Source organism: Podarcis tiliguerta, assembly GCF_965153285.1.
Source record: "Podarcis tiliguerta genome assembly, chromosome: 7".
In the NCBI taxonomy this organism is placed as follows: Eukaryota; Metazoa; Chordata; class Lepidosauria; order Squamata; family Lacertidae; genus Podarcis; species Podarcis tiliguerta.
In genome coordinates, this window is record NC_139540.1 from 81526478 (window position 1) to 81536451 (window position 9974).

Genomic DNA, 9974 nt, shown 5'->3' on the forward strand with positions numbered 1-9974 from the left:
ATACACAAAAGAAATACTGAAGTGTGGGAAATAAAGTTGTATAATGAAGTATTGAGGCTACCCTCTACCCCAGCATGGGTCCTCTACATTTCTGTATTAACTGCATATTGAATAATCTCTAGTTTATATTTACCCATTATTTTCATGTTATGTCACATTGCAGGAGTTATTCAAGGCCTGACAAATATCTGAGGTGTTTACAGTGCTCTTTTAGATATTGTCTAAATATATCCCACTCTCACTTGGTCATCGTGATTCCTAACTTCCCCTGTTAATCTTGCCATCTCAGCATACTCAAAAGGAAATAAACCACGTAGTGTTTCTCCCTGGACCTCTCGCCACTCAGAAGTGAGGAAGACTAAAAAGTATGCTTTTCCTTTCAAACTATTACATTCACTCTAGGCTTGTGCATTTATAGAATCATAGAATCATAGAGTTGGAAGAGACCACAAGGGCCATCGAGTCCAACCCCCTGCCAAGCAGGAAACACCATCAGAGCACTATAGAATCATAGAATCAGAATTGTTTCAGACAAATCCCAAAATGATGTGGGTCACATCAAACAGATTTGGGGTTTGTCCAACTGAAGAAGGATCTCTCTGAAGAGCCCAAGCCAAAATCTCTGAGATCTATGTGTTTACAAAAAAAAAAACATGTGAAAAGTGCCTGCAAAAATGTAAACATACTTCCCCAGGTTTGTCCTATAAGGAAAATACCAGGGTGATGGACAGCTCTAGTTTCTAATCAGAAGGAACAAATTTCACAGGGATCTTCAATCACAAATGCTTTGGGGAAGGGACACTGAAGTAATAAATCACCTTGCTCTTGTCTGTCCTGCCCTCTATGATAGTTTTATGCTAGCAGCCCTTGTTTGGAAAACGCTGAATATACAACTATTTCTGCCTCTGTGCCATGTGCCCACACATCCACAGAACATAAGCCTGCAGCTGTTTTTTCATTTATCAGTTTGCTAGTCCCAGCACCCATCCTTCTGAAATTTAGCAGGTTACTCTCCTAGGAGGGACGCGGGTGGCGCTGTGGGCTAAAGCCTCAGCACCTAGGGCTTGCCGATCAAAAGGTCGGCGGTTCGAATCCCCGTGGCGGGGTGCGCTCCCGCTGCTCGGTCCCAGCGCCTGCCAACCTAGCAGTTCGAAAGCACCTCCGGGTGCAAGTAGATAAATAGGGACCGCCTACTAGCGGGAAGGTAAACGGTGTTTCCGTGTGCGGCTCTGGCTCGCCAGAGCAGCGATGTCACGCTGGCCACGTGACCCGGAAGTGTCTTCGGACAGCACTGGCCCTCGGCCTCTTTGAGTGAGATGGGCGCACAACCCTAGAGTCTGTCAAGACTGGCCCGTACGGGCAGGGGTACCTTTACCTTTACCTTTTACTCTCCTAGGGGTTCTTCCTCAATGCCATTTTAATAACAAAACTGTTACTTACAAAACCACTGGAAGAAGTAAACCCCTGTTAGTTCTTTGTCACCAAATCAATTTTAAAAGGTACCCAGAAAACAAAAAACAAACATGGTTCTATTTGCAAGTTGGCAGGCTCTATCCATCGCCATGCCTGTAAATTTCACCCATTTCTACAAAAAAAAGTCCATTAAAAATTTCTCCATTATAATGCATAGGGAAGGCAATAAGCCCTTTTGCTGAATTAGGGTTCGGCTTTGGACCATGAGCTAAATCAGAAAGCCTTCAAATTCATTCAGACTAAGTTGGTCTGCTTTCCAGAGTGGGGTCCAAACCAAATCTTGTGGTCTGCAAATCGCAAAAAATACAGATTAATTAAAACTCATTCATTTCACGTACCATTATTTCTGTATACAGTAAGTTCTCTTCATGTGTAGGGCTAAAATAATCTGTGTTTCTTTAAATATACGACAATCGCAGCATTTGTTCCTTTTCTTAATGTGCAAGAAAAATCAACAAAATTATCTGATGCAGCAGGTTGATGGCAAAGTTTGGTGATTTATTTATTATTATTTTTACTTTTGTTTCCCAGACACTTGGTGCTAAGAGGGAACTGGAAATGACAGCTCAAAAGTTATCTTGCATTTAAATGCACAAGAGCAGCACTGTTGATTTTTTAAAAAGTCTTCCCAGTGGTTTACAACCCATGGGACAGTTCTGTCCATCTCCTACCTTGCCCTTCTTAATGTTGCCCCAGAACTGCAGCTTTCAGTTTCAACTGAGCTAAACATATTACAGTGGTGCCTCGCAAGACGAAATTAATTCGTTCTGCGAGTTTCTTCGTCTTGTGAATTTTTTCGTCTTGTGAAGCACCACTGTGTATTGATGGTTTCCCATAGGAATGCATTGGCGGTTTTAAAAAAAAGGCGCAAGACGTTTCGTCTTGCGAAGCAAGCCCATAGGGAAATCCGTCTTGCGAAGCAACTCAGAAAACGAAAAACTCTTTCGTCTTGCGAGTTTTTCGTCTTCCGAGGCATTCGTCTTGCGAGGTACCACTGTACTGTGCTTGCCCAGGGCCCATACAAGCTAATTCTAAGAAATTTCTCCCGAGAAACTATGCATAGGCTTGCATCCTCAATGTCTTAAGGCACAAGAGCGTGAATCAATATATCTTTGAAGAGACAACACCAGAGAGAAAGATGTCACCTTCGTTTGGCTGGGTGAGGCTCTCTGCTGAGACAGAGCCACGTGAGCCGTCACCCAGGGATGCCAGCTACAGCCTGTACTGTTTCAGCATGATCAGGAAGACTTTGCAGGCATCACTCTGTTGAAATTCAGAAGCCCTAAAATATCATAGTCAGGAATTCTCTCTCCTTCCCACGTCCTCTGTCCAATCAGCAGCTGGTGCATGATGCAGTGGCCTGGTAGAAATGATGATTGTAGGAAACAAACTATGTTTTTGGCACCTTAAAAGATTAAGTGGGTGCACACAGCACAAATACACTTGGAGAGTGACACTCAAAAATGAACACACGCAGAAAGAAAGCTAGCTGCAGTCACATGATGCAGATACAGTGGTACCTCGGGTTAAGAACTTAATTCATTCCGGAGGTCCGTTCTTAACCTGAAACAATTCTTAACCTGAAGCGCCACTTTAGCTAATGGGGCCTCCCGCTGCTGCCGCGCTGCCGGAGCACGATTTCTGTTCTCATCCTGAAGCAAAGTTCTTAACCCAAGGTACTATTTCTGGGTTAGCGGAGTCTGTAACCTGAAGTGTCTGTAATCTGAAGCGTCTGTAACCCAAAGTACCACTGTAATGGCTTTTGGGGGGGATAAAGGTAAAGGGACCCCTGACCATTAGGTCCAGTCGTGGCCGACTCTGGGGTTGCGGCACTCATCTCACTTTATTGGCCAAGGGAGCCAGCGTACAGCTTCCGGGTCATGTGGCCAGCATGACTAAGCTGCTTATGGCGAACCAGAGCAGCGCACGGAAACACCGTTTACCTTCCCACCGGAGCGGTACCTATTTATCTACTTGCACTTTGGCATGCTTTCGAACTGCTAGGTTGGCAGGAGCAGGGACCGAACAACAGGAGCTCACCCTGTCACGGGGATTCGAACCACCAACCTTCTGATCGGCAAGTCCTAGGCTCTGTGGTTTAACCCACAGCACCACCCGCATCCCTTTTCAGGGGATGCTTAGTGTTATATATAGATTTTGGGGAACACCCCCCCAAAAAAACACCCCAGAAATTAATAAATGGTAGAATTTTGATTATTTGGGAAATACAAACTGCTACACAAAACGACCTGGCCAAGCTTGGGCCATTAAGAAACAATACAGGCCACTGAGAGCCTGAGATGCAAAAAAAACCCTGTCCTTCCCCCTTGCCCTGAGGTGCGAACAGGGACTGTGGGTTTGGCAGGTTGCCAGGGTAACTGGGTGTGAGGTGACAGGAAAAGAGAGGGTTTAGCAGGGTGTTCTGGGAAGAAGAAGGAAGAAGAAAGATTGGGATCCATCTTGGGCAGGCTGGCTGAAGGCTGGCTGCACTGCTGTGGGGGACAAACTTCTGTTGGGATGACCATGCTGTAAGATCTGGACTCCCTCCCCACAGACTGAAGATGTAAACAGGTAAATAAACCATACGATGAGAGAGGGGGAGGCACCCAACTTTTGTAACTTTAGCTTCCTTCTTAGAGCAAGGAAGTCTCTCATAGTAGTGGACAGACCAACTTATTGCCAGGCCTTGTCAGTTTCACCCCCAGAGTGGAGACACGAGTTTCCACATTTATTTGCCTTTAAAAAAGAAAGCCCAAACTTGAATGCATGTTGACAGCGTTTGTCCACTGACAGCTTTCTCGTGTCACCTGGCCAGCATTGACTAAACCGCTTCTGGCGCAACAGGACACCGTGACAGAAACCAGAGCACACGGAAACGCTGTTTACCTTCCCGCTGGAGTGGTACCAGTTTATCTACTTGCACTGGCATGCTTTCAAACTGCTAGGTTAGTAGAAGCTGGGACAGACCAATGGGAGCTCACCCCATCATGCAGATTCGAACCGCCAACCTTCTGGTCGGCAAGCCCAAGAGGCTGAGTGGTTTGGACCACAGCGCCACCGGTGTCTTATCTAGACAAATATCATCCACTCTGACTGGCAGTGGCTTTTCGGGTTTCAGGATGGACTTGCCCCCAGTCCTGTCTGGTGATGCCATGGACTGAACCTGAGACCTTCTGCATGCTCTGCCGCTGAGCTGTTTTTTTAGCTGTCGAGAGCTGCCTTGCACAGCTCACAGAAGTCCCAGATCCAGCCAATAGTTAAGCCAATAGTTAGGTTAAGGGGTGATATGATAGCCATGTTCAAATATATAAAAGGATGTCACATAGAGGAGGGAGAAAGGTTGTTTTCTGCTGCTCCAGAGAAGCGGACATGGAACAATGGATCCAAACTACAAGAAAGAAGATTCCACCTAAACATTAGGACTTCCTGACAGTAAGAGCTGTTCGACAGTGGAATTTGCTGCAAAGGACTGTGGTGGAGTCTCCTTCTTTGGAGGTCTTTAAGCAGAGGCTTGACAACCATATGTCAGGAGTGCTCTGATGGTGGTTCCTGCTTGGCAGGGGGTTGGACTCGATGGCCCTTGTGGTCTCTTCCAACTCCATGATTCTATGATTCTATGATTCTACACCTCTTGGACCAGTATGGGATAGGATCAAGTCAGTTTGTATCAAGATTTGCAATGGTCTGGTTCCTCCAGCAAAGGATTACCAGACATTCCCAGTTCCTGGGGACAGTCCCCGGATTTGCAAATCTGTCCCTGGACAAATTCCGTCCCCGGAATGTCCCCAGATTTGCAAATCTGTCCCGGGAAACGTGGCAGCGGCAGCCTCAGCAGCCCAGAGCCAGCCTGGTAGCGCAGTTGGCTCTGGATGGCTTCAGGAGCTGCTTGCTGCCGTGATGCCCGCCATTTTTCCTCGCTGGAAGTCCCCATATGATGTGTCTTGTGTGCAACACATCATATGGGGACTTCCGGCGAGGAAAAATGGCGGGCACCACGGCAGCGAGCACCTCCTGAAGCCAGCCAGAGCCCACTGCGCTACCAGGCCAGTGGCGTAGCACAACATCTGGGGGGGCGCGCTCGCACTCGCAGCTCTCTGCCCCTACCTGACTCACTCACTCTCTCTCACTGCACTGCTGGCTGTGCGAATCCGATCCGAGCCGCCGGGTCGCCGCCCACTGTGGAGGGGAGGGTGCCAGGCATGCGGTGCGGTGCGGAGAGAGAGCGAGGGACTATCTGGGGAAGGGACAGTGCAGCGGGGGGGAGCACAAATTACTTGCCTTGCCCCAGGTTAGGGGGCGCAAATTACTTGCCTTGCCCCGGGTGCTGACAACCCACGCTACACCACTGTACCAGGCCGGGCTCCGGGCTCCTGACTGCCACTGCTGCCGAAGGGGAACTGGGGACGTCCAGCGGTACAGATCTCCTGCCCGCTTTCCCCTTTGTTTTGACTGATCAGGGGAGGCGCAGGAGTCACGGGTGGGTGGCCGTTGCCCAGTTTTAAAAAAAACTCTGCTCATTTATGTTTCACAGGGTGCGAAAGAAGGGCTTTGCACCTTGCCTGGCAGAGAAACCGTGTGCCCTGCACCCCTCCTGGGCAACATCCGCCCGTCCACGACTTCTGAGCCTCCCCCGATTTGTCAAAACAAAGGGAGAAGGGGGCAGGGGATCAGGGAAGGCTCAAGAGTCACGGGCGGGCAGTGCGCCGTTGCCCAGTTTTTAAAAAACTCTACGCATTTATGTTTCACAGGGTGCGAAAGAAAGGCTTTGCACCTTTATACAATATTCATGTGTGCTTGGGCCCAGGGGGTCTTTTGCCTCACCATCCCCACTACTAACTCCTTGTTGCTACTCAGCTTCAAAAAAAAAAAGGGGGGGTCCCCAGATTCATTAAAAACAATCTGGTAACCAGATTCCAGCATCCCCAGTCTTACTAGAGGAGATCCAGGGGGAAGCACAGAGTGAGAATTCTGTGCAGTCGCTTAGCAAGAATTAAACCTCCTACACCCACCTTTCAGTGTCCTAGCCATTGTGTATTCTCGCAAACAAATGCAAAGCCATTTGATAAGCACCAGCAATTTAGTTCTATTAAGCTGTAAGTAACGTATATTGTAGTTAAATGAATTTGAAGCGTATCAGACTATCTATATTTAGGTTCCATTTGTCCAGTGCTGATTTTCCAACCCCAGCCTAGGCCCCTTCGCCACAAAATGCCTGGCTCCAGGCTGTTTGTCTCCTAGCAATTATCAGTGATGACACTGCAGTTAAAGAACTCCTCTGGCTCAGTCCACCCACCTCTCCTGTTTACAGAAGGCAGGCAAAACCTCTTCTTTCCGGAGAGCATTTGTTGTATTTCTGGAACAGTAAAACTGCTACTCTTTGTTGTTGTTTGCGAAGGTTGTTGGCGTCGTTTGCAGGATTATTTGCTGAAGATTGTTTTAAATCACTGTGGTTTGTTGTGTTTTTATTATTGTGAATCACTCAAAAGCAATAGCTACAAAGCCATCAAACATGAAAAATAAACTAAATACACAAGTAAAAAAAAAAAAGGTAAAGGTACCCCTGACCATTAGGTCCAGTTGCGGATAACTCTGGGGTTGCATGCTCATCTCACTCTATAGCATTTGTCCGCAGACAGCTTCCGGGTCATGTGGCCAGCATGTCTAAGCCGCTTCTGGCAAACCACAGCAGCACACGGAAACAACGCCGTTTACCTTCCCGCCAGAGTGGTACCTATTTATCTACTTGCACTTTGATGTGCTTTCAAACTGCTAGGTGGGCAGGAGCAGGGACCGGGCAACGGGAGCTCACCCCATCGCGGGGATTTGAACTGCCAACCTTCCGATCGGCAAGTCCTAGGCTCTGTGGTTTAGACCACAGCTCCACCCGCGTCCCTAATACTCAAGTAAACTCCAATAAAGCTATATTAAGCCCATATGTACATATACTCAGTGTCTGCATGGTTAGGCACACACCAGCAGGCCAACTGAGGCATGGCCCAATTTTTCCCCTTTCCAGCAGGAAGGTGTTACCAGAATATATAACAAAGTAACTCCCTTTTATGTGAGTCAGATTCCACCAAGTCTGTCATTGGTCAGAGATGAATGAGATGAGGCAGGAACCAGTGAAAGCAAGGCAGGTCTTTAATATTCTGTTGCAACAGAAGTCTCACACCCATCCACTTCCTTTGGTAGGAGATGGGGACCAAAACAAGGATCTGCAAGAATTGTCCCTGAAGATCAACTAGCTGTGGCCACGAGACCCTCACTCATTGAAGCTCTGTTAGCAGCAGGTTTTATAGTTATTTATCTTTTTGACTTGGGGGTCATATAACTCCATGCATTCTGACATTTCTCTGATGAAGATAGGGACGTCTTAAGAGAAAGCGGGACATTCCGATATCAAATTAGAAACCAAGACTGTTTCTGTAAATCTGGAACTATCCCTGGAAAATAGGAATACTTGGAAGGTCTGTATTTAATGAGGTGGCTGTCGTCGTCTTCTTCTTCTTCTTCTTCTTCTTCCTCCTTCTCCTCCTCCTCTTCCTAAAAATTCCTTGCCAGCCTCAGCATACACCAAGTTTCTGAAACCTACAACTCCCCGCCCCCCTGAAAAAATTCACCAAACTTGAGTGTAGTTGAAAAATTAGCTTGTTCTTGGGTGAGAAATTTACCTGAACTATACAGAAGACCACGCTAAACATGGGCCTAGCCAGGCTTTTGTTGGGGGGGGCAGAACCTCAGATTTGTATTGATTTTGATTGATTTAGGGGGGGCGGCTTCCCCCTGTTCCCCCTTGGCTACACCCATGATGCTAAAAAGCCCCTTAATAAAGAACTTTCATTGTCTGCTAACAAGACCAGTGTTGCAGGAAAAGGAAGGCAGCTCCGTGATACAAACATACACTTTTTATACTTTTCACACCCCTGCCTCTTTAAGACATGTAAAAGTCTTAAACCAATTAATTACCTCCATTTACAATGGAACATACCTAAGAACATTCAAAAACAGGTCTGATCACTTAGTCTAGAAAAGACAATACTTGGAGATACTTTTATGTACAAAAGTTACGTTTGAAAGACATTTGGATTTCCTGGTATTTTGAAAAGGTGGGAAGTACCTGGGTTGAGTAGCCCTTCCTGTTCAATCTCCCATCGGTTTAGCATAATCCATCCTACCATTATGGAATGTTGGTGTTTGATATGTTCTACGTTTACAAATGAAGCTATCAAAATACACTTGAGTTTCCTGACAACGTAAAGGTGGGAACCACTGGGGCAATCTTGGACTGTTCTTCTGGACTCAACTCCCTGTATAATTTCTTCTGTCATCATGAAATGTTAGCATTCTATTACAATTCCATCTCTGCTATTTTCTTAAGAGAAATTGGTGCTCCCTGACAGATCTTCCTGACAGCTTAGTTTATGAGAAGTTTTACATGGCTGCAGAATTGTTTCTATTTGACTGTGCGACCTGTTATTTTTGCCTCAATAAAGTGAAAAATAAAACCATTCACACTGTACAGCGATTCCTGCGTTACTCTTATCTGCGGTTAATCTGTCTGTTAGGGGTTCATCGGAATGTGCAAGGGAAAAATTGGGTTTGGATGAGAAAAAGTGAGGAAGCCTTTTTATTAAATGCAGACATGAGCTTTGGGAAAGCAGGGAGAGTTGCTTCTAAATTGGTGGTCCAAGGTTTGTGAAGATCACCGTATTTTTCGCTCTACAAGACGCACCAGACCATAAGACGCACCTAGTTTTTGGAGGAGGAAAACAAGAAAAAAAATATTCTGAATCTCAGAAGCCAGAACAAGAAGAGGGATCGCTGCGCAGCGAAAGCAGTGATCCCTCTTGCTTTTCTGGCTTCTGGGTTAGCTGCACAGCCTGCATTCACTCCATAAGATGCACACACATTTCCCCTTACTTTTTAGGAGAGAAAAAGTGAGTCTTATAGAGCAAAACATATGTAATCACCTGAATTTTAGCTCCTAGGCAGGGTTGCATATTTACATGTCAGTAAGATGCACAATATGTGCCGTCTTGAGCAGTGGCGTAGCGTGGGTTGTCAGCACCCGGGGCAAGGCAAGTAATTTGCGCCCCCTAACCTGTGGATTTGCGCCCCCTAACCCCCAGATGTTGCGCCCGGTGCGGCCGGCCCCCCCTGCACCCCCCACGCTACGCCACTGGTCTTGAGCATGTCACAGACAAGAGGCCACAGAGTTCCTGCCAAGCGGGTGTTATCCAAGAGAAACTCTTCTGAACTCGGACTGCTGGCGCTGAGTCATCCATGTTAATTGTCCCCCACCAGCCAAGGTGCCTCAGCAGAGTGACTCAAGGTTCCTCCAGATGGCACCTTCCCCCATGGCTGAGTTAATGGCATAACACTAAATCAACATGGGAGGGGTGGGAGGCTACTGAGAGAGATTAACTGGATCAGGTTTTGAACCATGGTGATTGTTTGCAATATGCCATCTGCCCCGATTCTATTACTCACTGATCTGTGAC